Genomic DNA, 11,268 nt, shown 5'->3' with positions numbered 1-11,268 from the left:
GTGAATCGCCTTAATTTGGCTCTTAACTCAGAAACTGCACACAATTAACTGCTGAAACAATGATTTACACTTTATTGTATGTAGCAACCAAAAATAAAACTCCTCAAGTAACCAAGTTCAACCTCACAATTTGGCTATCACCCAATTGATGGCAGAATTTAACTGAGTTTCCACCAAAAGTATCTGTCTCTGGAAGTGTCCAGGGATTCAATGCAGCATTCTTCTTCCAAGTACTGCTGCCACATCATTCTGAGGTTGAATTCTGGTGGAGATTCCTCGCTTTCAAATCTGTGATGTGATGCTTCTTTAGATTCTAATACCACTTCCCCACATTTCTGGAGATCTCCGGTCTGTCGCTTACCTTCTTATCCTCGAGGTTTAGTGGTTTGCTTGGTACAGCCTTTCCTGCAAAAAAACCCCTTTACGTCAGGGCCTTCCTTCCACAGACAAACTTAATTGTCCTTTTGTCATGAGCTTATTAAACACTTAGCTCATCTGTCCCAGGAAACAGCTTGTTGTTTTGCGTCCTTCTTCCCAGGGATGGTTAACTAGCAGAAATTAGGCCATTCAGCCCATTGAGTCTGCTCCACTATTCAATCATGGCTGATATGTTTCTCAACCCAATTCTCCCCGTAACCCTTGATACTTTAGAATGATTGAATCTACTCCACCATTCAAAGGGCTGAATGGCCTAATTTCTGCCTCTGAGGTCTTCTGATGTAGCAGTTTCTCAGTGGCCGTTTTGTTTCTTGGTCCAGAAAGAGTTCCTGCTGACTCAGGGAATTTCGAAAGTTCTGCAGTTTAAAGGACCACACCACATTCCCATCTGCCTTCGCCTGAGATACTGGCAATTCCCAAGATCCTTTGGTATCCCTGAAAACAATCGAGGTGTCTGGAAATCTCTGCTGCTACTCTGGAACAGAAGGATTATGGGGAGAAAATTCAGAAATCTGATGTGCAAAGAGACTATGGAGTTCTACTCCAGGATTCTCTCAAGGGAAACTTGCAGGTTGAGTTAGTGGTTAGGAAGGTAAATATTTTGATCAGACTTGAATATAAAAGCAGGGATGTACTTCTGAGGCTCTGAGAGGCTCCGGTCAGGCAACAATTGGAGTACTGTATGTCCATTTGGGCCCATATCTCAGGTAGGATGTACTGGCCCTGGAACATGTTCAGACGTGGTTCACAAGAATGGTCCAGGAATGAAGACTTTATCATATGAAGAACATTAGAGGACTCTAGGTTTATACTTCATGGAGTTCAGAAGGATGAGAGGGGATCTAATGGAAACCTACAGAATAATGAATGGCGTGGATGTTGGGAAGATGTTTCCATTCGGAGGAGAGACTAGAACCTGAGGGCTCAGCCTTCGCATCAAGGGAAGACCCTTTAGAACAGAGGCAAGAGAAACTTCTTAAGCCAGAGTGTGGTGAATCTATGGAATTCACCGCCACAGAAGGCTGCAGAGGCCGAGTTACTGAGTATATTTAAGACAGATAAATCGGTTCTTGAGTATCAAAGGGTTCAAGGGTTACGAGGAGAATGGGGTTGAGAAACGTATCAGCCGTGATTGAATGGCGAAGCAGACTCAATGGGCTGAATGGCCTAATTTCTGCTCCTATGGTCTTATGATATGCTGATGTGTGGAGGGGTGAGGAGGGGGAAAAAAAGAGATGAAGAGAGAAAGGCAGTTAAGGTGAAGCTCAATAGAGACGAAGGAAATATAAGAATTGTATGATAAATGGCAGAACACATAGGAGCACTGGCATACAGAGGGATCTGGGCATATAGATCCGTGGAAGTGGTAATGCAGGTCGGCATGGTGGTCAAGAAGGTACACAGCACGCTTCCTTCAGTGTAGGAGTTACATTACAGCTGTTTATTCTGCACACCTGCGTTCGATTTTAGTGTCAGGCAACTATCTGTGTGGAGTTGGCAGATTGTCCCTGCACCCCACCTCCCGTGTCTGTGTGGGCTTCCTCCGGGTGCTCCGGCTTCCTCCGACATTCCAAACTTGTATAGGTTAGGATTAGCAAAGCTAAATTACCCATAGCGTCCAGGGAGAGGCAGGTTAAGTTGGATCGTCTGTGTGTAAATTCCACCAATGTTCAGGGATGTGAAAGTTTGGTGCATTAGTCAGGAGTAAATGTCGATAATGGGGGTAAGAAAACGGGGCTCCAGGTGTTAATCTTTAGAGGGCCAGTGTTGACTTGTTGGGCTGAATGGTCTGTTTCCACGCTGGAGGGATTCTGTGATAGTCAGAGGTGTTTTTTTCCCTCCAAAGTGGAAAAGTCAACTAAAAGACGTACAAGGTGAGAGGGGGACTGTTTGGGGGAGAAGTGGTGGGGGTGGGGAATCACACAGAGGGATGGTGGGTTTCTGGAACGCGCTGCCAGTGCAGGTAGTGGAAGCAGGCACCTTAACAACGTTTAAGATGTATCTTGATAGACGCATGAACGGGAGGTGAACAGAGGAACAGAAACCACACATGGGCAATAAATAGCAGATCTAAGTAAGGATTAAGAATTAGCACATGCTTGGAGGTGGTGCCTAAACTAAATAAGAAGGGCCTGTGATTGTGCTGTATTGTATTGATACAGCTTTCCCCCACTATTTGAAAGTAGAGTGTTCCTTTCATAAGCCGAAATGGCCTAAAGCAAAGAAGCAATTACCATGAATTAATTGATATTATGCCTTTCTTTGTAAAAGCGACAATCCTCTTCAGATTTCTTTCGGTTTGTGAGAACAGGTATTAATGTAGGTCTTTTGTAAAAGTGAAGTAGTGTAAAGTGAACTTTCGAAAAGTGGGGGATACCTTTATGCTGATGGAGGGGAGATGGGGGAGCAATGAAGAGGGGTGGATGGAGGCTCCGGTGGAGAATAAACACAGAGACCAATTGAGCAGCTTGGCCTGGTTCTGTGCTGGAGACTCAATGGGACAGAGACAAATGTATCTATTTCAGGTATACCTGCAGTATGCTCCATCCAGGATAAAAAAAATGTCCTTCATCTGCTTCAGCAGACAGGGCAGATGAGCAGTTTCTCCCCGGTGTGGACCAAGAGGTGATGCGACTGTGTGGAGCCTTTCCTGTGCTGAATGCAGGTGAATGGCCGCTGCCCGGTGTGCAAATGCTGATGAATATCGCGCAGGCGGGGAAGGGAAACCGTTCCTACACTCCCTGCATTTTCATGATTTCTCCAAGGTGCAGGTGTCCTCATATTTCTCCAGGTTCAACAATCAGTTGAAACTCGCTCACACTTACAGCATATGCGTGGTGTTACTGGTGAACCCTCTGATTATTGGAGGACTCTCTCATTCAGTCTGTAAAGCATGTTCCAGTCACGACTCTGGTGTGTGGGTATGTGAGACTCTGAGTCTCCAGTCACACTGACGTTTAAAACCTAACAAAGCAGGCAGACCTTCTCCCCTTTGTTTTCAAGGCCATCAATATCCAAGTCCTGGTGAATCAAGCAACTGTCAGACTTGTTTGGTCTGAGATTTCTGCCTCTAAATTCTTCTCTTGCAATCTCTTTCCACAGGAATATTACAAAGGTCATCGCTGTCAGTCCACAATAGAAAATCAGAACACACAATTGTAGTTTCTGTGGAACATTCTTTCCTCTCTTAATACCCAAGATCTTTGTGCTGATCTATATGTAAATGTATACAGCAGGGTAATGTGGTGGATTGCATACTCCATGAAGAGTTCACTCAAGTTGCTGAATGGACATCTATCATGCGGTATTGACGTTCTTACTGAAGATATACAATATTCTGCAGTAAAATATTATGAGCCCAGAAACACTGCACATCATGCTTTTAGAGCCTTAAACATTCCATCAAATATGTAACATATACCCCAGACTTATCTGTCTTATATTAACGCACGGTTGTCTTACATTTCCAGAAGACTCAGATTTAAGTTTTAAGTGTGACTTTTTGTAAAAGAAGCTGTCTTTTGGACTCCTTCCATGCTATACTGACTCTATTACTGGAAATACATCCATACTACACCAGGATTCATGAATCAACGACGTGAGGCTTATCTTTACTCTCTCATAATTTTCTGTTGCATAAATGTTTCGACGAATGCCAACGCTCTTCACCAGTCATAGAGTCAGAGACATAAAGCACAGAAACACATCCTTCAATCTAACTTGTCCATGCCGACCAGATATCCAAAATTAGTCTAGTTCCATTTGCCATCACTTGGTCCATATCCCTCTAAACCCTTCCTTTTCATATACCCATCCAGATGCCTTCACCACTTCCTCTGGCAGCTCATTCCATACACACACAACCCTCTGCAATAAAAGGTTGACTGCAAGGTCCCTTTTAAATTTTTCCCCATTCGCCCTAAACCTATGCCCTCTAGTTCTGCACTCCCCCTATCCCAGGGAAAAGACCTTGTGTACTTACCCCGTCAACACTCCTCAAGTTTTTATAAACCTCTTTAAAAAACACACACTCAGCCTGCGATGCTGGAGGGAAAACAGCCCCATCTTATTCAGCCTCTCCTTGTAGTTCAAACCCTCCTACCCTGGCAACAGCCTTGTGACTCTTCTCTGAATCCTTTCAAGTTTCACAGCATCCTGCCTATAGGCGGGAGACCAGAATTGCACACAATATTTCAGAAGAAGCCGACTGAAACTGACTTTTGCAGAGTCTGCTCCCTGCTTGGATTCATAATCTCTGCCTCCCGTTGCTGCAAGTGAACAGTGCTTCCCCCCCTTCTCTCTCCCTCCCAGGATAAGGAATGGAAAGGTGGAGACATTGCTTCATTCCCAGATTTTGCGCAGAAGCCCCCCCCCCCATTGTCTGAATGCACAAGTTGGACCATGAGCTTCTGAAGCTACTGCTGCTCCTCTCTCTCTCTGAATGAAGATTGAGCTTCACCCCAGACTGCAACTTCCTTTATCTGTCCAAACATCTGTGAGCACAGCACATTTTTGTTGAAGTAAGGCATCTTTCCTGAAATTTACAATTAAAGCGGTGTCTTCCCCCTGATATTCAAAGGGATTGTAAGTCAGAGAAGGACCACGCCTTGTGTTGTGTGACAGTTGCAACAGGATGTCCCAACTCCTATGCTCAATTCAAAGTTTGTGAGAAGATTTGTAGCTCGGGTGCTCGTTGTGATTGTGTTTGCCGAGCTGGGAAGTTTTGTTGCAGACGTTTCATCCCCTGTCTAGGTGATATCCTCAGTGCTTGGGAGCCTCTTGTGAAGTGCTTCTGTGATGTTTCCTCCGGCATGTATAGTGGTTTGTCTCTGCCGCTTCCCTTTGTCAGTTCCAACTGTCCGCTGCAGTGGCCGATATATTGGGTCCAGGTCAATCTGTTTGTTGATAGAATCTGTGGATGAGTGCCATGCCAGAGAACAGCCAGGGAATTCCGAGGCATGGCCTCTAGGCATTATTCCAGTACCACATTTTTCAACTCTGGATCTGGGACAATGTGTGTGGTGTGGGGGAAGGGGAGGGGAAATAAGGAAACTGGTGAAATCTACATTGATCCTATGTAGTTCGTGGGTCCCAAGGCAGAAGATGAGGTGTTCTTCCTACAAGTATCAGGTAGTTAGAGCTTGAAGGGGGAGGCAGCAGAGTACTTGCGTGTCCTTGACGGATTGGGAGGGGGAGTTAAAGCATTCAGCCACAAGGCGGTGGGGTTGTTTAGTTTTGGCGTCCCAGAGCTGTTCCCTGAAATGTTCTGCAAGTTGGCGTCCAGTCTCCCCAATGTGGCAGAGACCACATTGAGAGCAATGGACGTATAAATAAATCTTATAAACAAATTGTACAAATCTTAGCCTGCCAGTTATTTTCTTCAATTAAGTTAAAGAAAATTTTAATTAAATTGGGTGACTACATGAAACGGTTAGTTGGTCAGACTCAAGTCATCATCCTCAAATGAGAGAATGCCATTAATATCAGTGAACTGCTTTTTTTGTTAGAACCACAAGTTCTTGATTTATTTTCGCAATTTACTGATATTCACATCTGCACATTCAATGTCAAACTCTGACATCAGAAATGACATGACACCATTAATTTTTTCTTACAATAATCCAACAAACAAATTAATAACACAGTGAATACCAAGTCTCATTAATATGAAATTAAATTTGACCAAATAAAATGTAAAATCGAGATGTGAGATAACAAATGGGGGAAGGGCAGAAGGAAAGAAATGCAGCATCACAGAAGGTGCTCCTCCAGGGAGTGTATTTTACCAACTACAACTGCTCAATATAAACAAACACTCTGACATGATCCTCCGGTTTTAATGTAAACCATAGCCCCATACAGTAGGTACCATTTAAATAAGTTAATAGATACAAGCCTTGAGCAAATCCAGCCTCCAGCCGGACCCCCCGCTTCTTGGAGCTCGGACCTTCCTCCAGCTCCGGGGGGTTGTTGAGCTCCTGGGCTCCGGCCGCCGCCGAAGAAGCCGCGGGCGCCGGCTCTCTCTCCTCCACCGCCGACATTTTTAATTTGTTTTCTCGTTCACCCGGTAACCGTCACCTCCCCCTTCCCGGGCCCCGGAAATTATACAAAAATAAACAATAAACCCCACCGGGGACTGTCTCCTTTTTCTTCACAACTTTTGTTTGAAAAGTTCCGGCTTTAATTTGAAATGTATTTTAAAGGTATTTTCTGAGGTAAACGATGCCTGTCTGCCCCCCTCCCTCCGTCAGAAACCGCCCGCTGAGTCAATGAGAAAACCGCAGCCTCGCGCCGCCATCTTTATTTTTCTTCTTCTTTCCGTCTCCTCCTTCAGTGACGCGCGTCATCCACGCCCCGCCCAATTAGAACGCACCTTACTCCACCTGACCAATGGCGACAGGCGCTGGTTGTTACTGACAGAGTTTGTGTCCAATTGCCAATTTGGGATAAAAAAGGCGGGAGTCACAATTTTTTTCCCCCTCTGGCTGCACATCTCATTCCTTTTGCCTGTCTCTTCCGCAGGGGAGGGGGAATCCCAAACTAGAGGGTACAGGTTTAGGGTGAGAGGGGAAAAATTTAAAAGGAACTCAAGAATTTTTGAAAAAGTGTCAAAGTTAATTCGCCTCAAGAAAAGCCCACTCTTACGACCTGAACAAAATAGATTGTTCACAGCCTATTACTCACGAAACAAGAAGGATGTTGTGAAACTTAAAAGAATTCAGAAATTATTTATCAGAATGTTGCTAGGGTTGGAGGGTTTGAGCTACAGGGAGAGGCTGAATTGGCTGGGGCTATTTTCCCTGGAGCATTGGAGACTGAGGGGTGACCTGATGAAGGTTTATAAGATCTTGACAGGTCTGGGTATGAGAAAAAGATAGTGTTCCCTGGGACGGAGGAGTCCAGTACAAGAGGGCATTAGTTTCTGGGTGAAAGGGGAAAGATTTAAAACGGCCCCAAAGGGCAAATTTTTCACATGTAGGTTGGTGTGTGAACTGAATGAGCTGCCAGGAAAAATGGTGGAGGCTGGTACAAATACAACATTTAAAAGGCATCTGGATAGGTACATGAGTAGGAAGTTTTAGAGGGATATGGACAAAGTGCTGGCAAATGGGATGAGATTAATTTAGGCTTATCTGGTCAGCCCATCCCGAAGGATTGTTTTTTGTGCTCTACAACTCAATGGTTCTATTTCCACAGAGCCAGAACCAATTTCAAAAGGCGAGGAATAGGCCATTCGCTCCTTACACACTGTCCTCAACTGTGGCCTAACTGAGCATATTTCAATTCTCAGTGCTATGTAATGAGCGAGACTTTATTAAAAATCTTAAAGCAAAGGAACACTTAGGAGGCAGCAATTATAATATAGTAGAGATCAGTGTGCAGTTTGAAAGAAAGAAGGCAAAACTAGACGTAATGGTGTTACAGTTAAATAAAGGGCAATAAGAGAGGAACTGACAAAAATTGACTGGAAGCAGAGCCTAGTGGGGAAGACAGTAGAGCAACAATAGCAGGAATTTCTGGGTGTAATTGAGGACACAGTACAGAGGTTCATTCCCCCAAAAAAGAAAGATTATCGGGGTGGGGGGCAAGGAGACTGCCATAGCTGACAAAGGAAGTCATGAAATGTATCAACGAAAAAGAGAGCCTATAAAGAGGCCAGACCACTGGGAAATCAGAAGCTTCGGAAGACTACAAAAACAAACAGAAGATAACAAAGAGAGAAATAAGGAAGGAGAGGATCAAATATGAAGGTGAGTGGACCAGTAATGTTAGAAATGATAGGAAAAGTTTTTTGCAATACGTAAGAAACAAACGAGAGGCAAACGTAGAAATTGGGCTGCTCCAAATTGATGCAGGAAGGTTAGTGATGGGAGATAAGAAAATAGCTGAAGAACTTAATAAATACTTTGTGTCAGTTTTCACAGTGGAAGACATGAATAATATCCCAACAATTAAGGAGAGTTAAGGGGCAGAGTTAAGTATTGTAGCCATTATAAAAAAGAAAGTGCTAGAAAAGCTAATAGGTCTAAAAATTGAAAAATCTCATGGCCCTGATGGCTACAGCCTAGCGTTCTGAGGGAGGTGGTTGAAGAATTAGCAGAGATGTTGGTTTTAATCTTTCAAAAATCACTGGAGTCAGGGAAAGTCCCAGATGATTGGAAAATCACTGTTGTAAGTCCTTTGTTCAAGAAAGGATCAAGACAAAGGCTGGAAAATTATACGCCGATTAGCCTAACCTCAGCTGTAGATAAAATTCTAAAATCTATCGTTAAGGATGAGATTTCTAAATTCTTGGAAGTGCATGGTTGAATTAAAGTAAGTCAGCATGGATTTAGCAAGGGGAGGTCGTGCCTGACAAACTTGAAGAGTTCACAAGTAGGTTAGACTTGGGAACCCCGAGGATGTCATCTACGTCGATTTCCAAAAGGCCTTTGATAAGGTGCCTCATAGGAGGCTGCTGAGTAAAGTGAGGGTCCATGGTATTAGAGTTGAGCTACTGGCATGGATTGAGGATAGGCTGCCTGAGAGAAGACAGAGAGTTGGGATAAAAGGTTCTTTTTCGGAATGGCAGCTGGTGACAAGTGGTGTCCCTCAGGGCTCAGTGTTGGGGCTGCAGCTGTTCACTTTATATATTAATGATCTAGATAAAGGGACTGGGGGCATTCCCACGAAGTTTGCTGATGATACAACGTTAGGCAGACAGGCAGGTAGTTCTGAGGAGGTGGAGAGGCCGCAGAAAGATTTGGACAGTTTAGGAGTGTGGTCCAGGAAATGGCTGATGAAATTCAATGTAAGCAAATGTGAGGTCTTGCACTTCAGAAAAAAGAATACAGGCATGGACTATTTTCTAAACAGTGAGAAAAATTCATAAAGCCAAAGTACAAAAGGGATCTGGGACTGCTAGTCCAGGATTCTCTAAAGGTTGACTTGCAGGTTGAGTCCGTGCGTAAGAAAGTAAATCTAATGTTGTTATTTATCTTAAGAGAGTTGGAATGTAAAAGCAGCGATGTGCTACTGAGACTTTATGAAGCTCTGGTTAGGCCCCATTTAGAATACTGAGTCCAATTTTGGGCCCCACACCTCAGTAAGGATATAGCGGCACTGGAGCGTATCCAGCAGAGATGCACGCAATGATCGCGGGTATCATAGGCCTAACAGATGATGAACAGCTGAGGATCCTGGAATTATATTCATTCGAGTTTAGAAGGTTGAGGGGATATCTAATAGAAACTTACAAGATAATGCATGGACACTGGTAAGTGTTTTCCATGAGGCAGGGAGACTAGGACCCATGGGCACAGCCTGATAATTAGAGGGGGTCAATTTAGAATGGAAATGAGGAGACATTACTTCAGCCAGAGAGTGGTGGGCCTGTGGATTTCATTGCCATGGAGCGCAATGGAGACCGGGACATTAAATGTCTTCAAAGCAGAGATTGATAAATTCTTGGTATCGCAAGGAATTAAGAGCTATGGGGAGAGTATGGGTAAGTGGAGTTGAAATGCCCGTCAGCCATGATTAAATGACGGAGTGGACTTATGACCTTACTTCCACTCCTGTGTCTTATGGTACGAAGGAAGAGCTCTTTGCTATTCACTTTACCTCCACTTCTAATGATTTTATAAATCTTAGTAAGGTCACCCCTCAACCCCATACACTCCAAGGAAGACAGTCCCAACCTTTCCTTATAACTCAAACCCTCCAGTCCAGGCAACATCCTGGTAAATCTTTATGGAACCCTCTCTAATAGTATTCTTCCTATTACAGAGCCACCAAAACTGTATCCAGTACCCAGAAAGTGGCCTCACCAACATCCTGAACAACCTCAACGTGATGTCCCAATTTCTACACTCAATGGGGTGGACAGTGAAGGCAATGGTGCGAAATGCCTTCTTTACCACCTGTCTACCAGTGATGCAACTTTCAAAGAACTATATACCTGAACCCCCTAACCACTCCCCCCCACCCACCCTGCCAAAGTGTCTCTGTTCTACAACACGACCCAGGGACCTACCATTAACTGTACATAGCAATGCTGAAAATTCCTGCATTCTTTGCCTGAAGCCCACTGAAGATGTTACCCAGTTGGTAACGAAACTTCTGGAAATGAACCTTGCAGCTCAGCAAGCAAACCTACATCCAAAACCTCAACCTGAGCTACAAATCTTCCCAAAACTCACTATGTCCAGCCCTTCCTTGTTTAGCAAAATGCAACCTCTCACTTTTAATAATACCTCTCTCATCGACACACACACACACACACACGCCCCACAACACACTCACAGGCTTAAACTCCATCACACTCAGTTCACTCTTACGCACGCACTCACACACACACACACACACACACACACAAAATTCTATGGAGTGAATTTGTATTGGCTGAATTATATTTGCAGATACTTTCAATTTTGTTCAAAAAGCACACAATCTGCAGGCAGTCAATCCATGCAATATTTTATAAATTCCTACTTTGGAAATAGAACCAGTCTGATTCAAGATTGGAATACTGACAGACTCGAACCTCACATCTTTAATGCATTGTCTGAGCTGAGATGTCAGTTTTTTTTAAAAAATAAAACATTAAGTCATCTCAAGAGCGTGACTTTAACGATGTTCTGGGATTTACATATTAATGAACCAAAACCTGCAACCCATTCTAAAAGATGAAAGACATAACAACAATCTCGGTTTGTTCAATCAGTCGCATGACACTGTGATCTTTTGCTATACAATCGGTGTATTATTCCCCTGCCAACAGCTACCCGATGAAGGAGCAGCACTCTGAAAGCTATTGCTTCCAAATAAACCTGTTGGATTATAGCCTGG

At 43.9% G+C, this 11,268-nt stretch overlaps 2 long non-coding RNA genes across 2 annotated transcripts; one reads left to right on the top strand and one right to left on the bottom strand.

The window, feature by feature from the left end:
• Positions 1–49: 49 nt before the first annotated feature.
• On the bottom strand, positions 50–6,730 carry LOC140460711 (uncharacterized). Its single transcript, XR_011954304.1, has 2 exons — positions 6,335–6,730; positions 50–405 (listed from the first exon to the last, which is right to left on the bottom strand). It is a non-coding gene; the product is annotated as an uncharacterized lncRNA (long non-coding RNA).
• A 230-nt stretch (positions 6,731–6,960) lies between these two features.
• Positions 6,961–11,262, top strand: LOC140460709 (uncharacterized). The gene is made up of 2 exons (XR_011954302.1): positions 6,961–8,189; positions 10,207–11,262. It is a non-coding gene; the product is annotated as an uncharacterized lncRNA (long non-coding RNA).
• The last annotated feature ends 6 nt before the right edge of the window (positions 11,263–11,268 follow it).

This window comes from Chiloscyllium punctatum, chromosome 36 (assembly GCF_047496795.1).
Source record: "Chiloscyllium punctatum isolate Juve2018m chromosome 36, sChiPun1.3, whole genome shotgun sequence".
In the NCBI taxonomy this organism is placed as follows: domain Eukaryota; kingdom Metazoa; phylum Chordata; class Chondrichthyes; order Orectolobiformes; family Hemiscylliidae; genus Chiloscyllium; species Chiloscyllium punctatum.
Note: the sequence above shows the minus strand (reverse complement) of the source record. Positions and strands in the feature narration are given on the sequence as shown.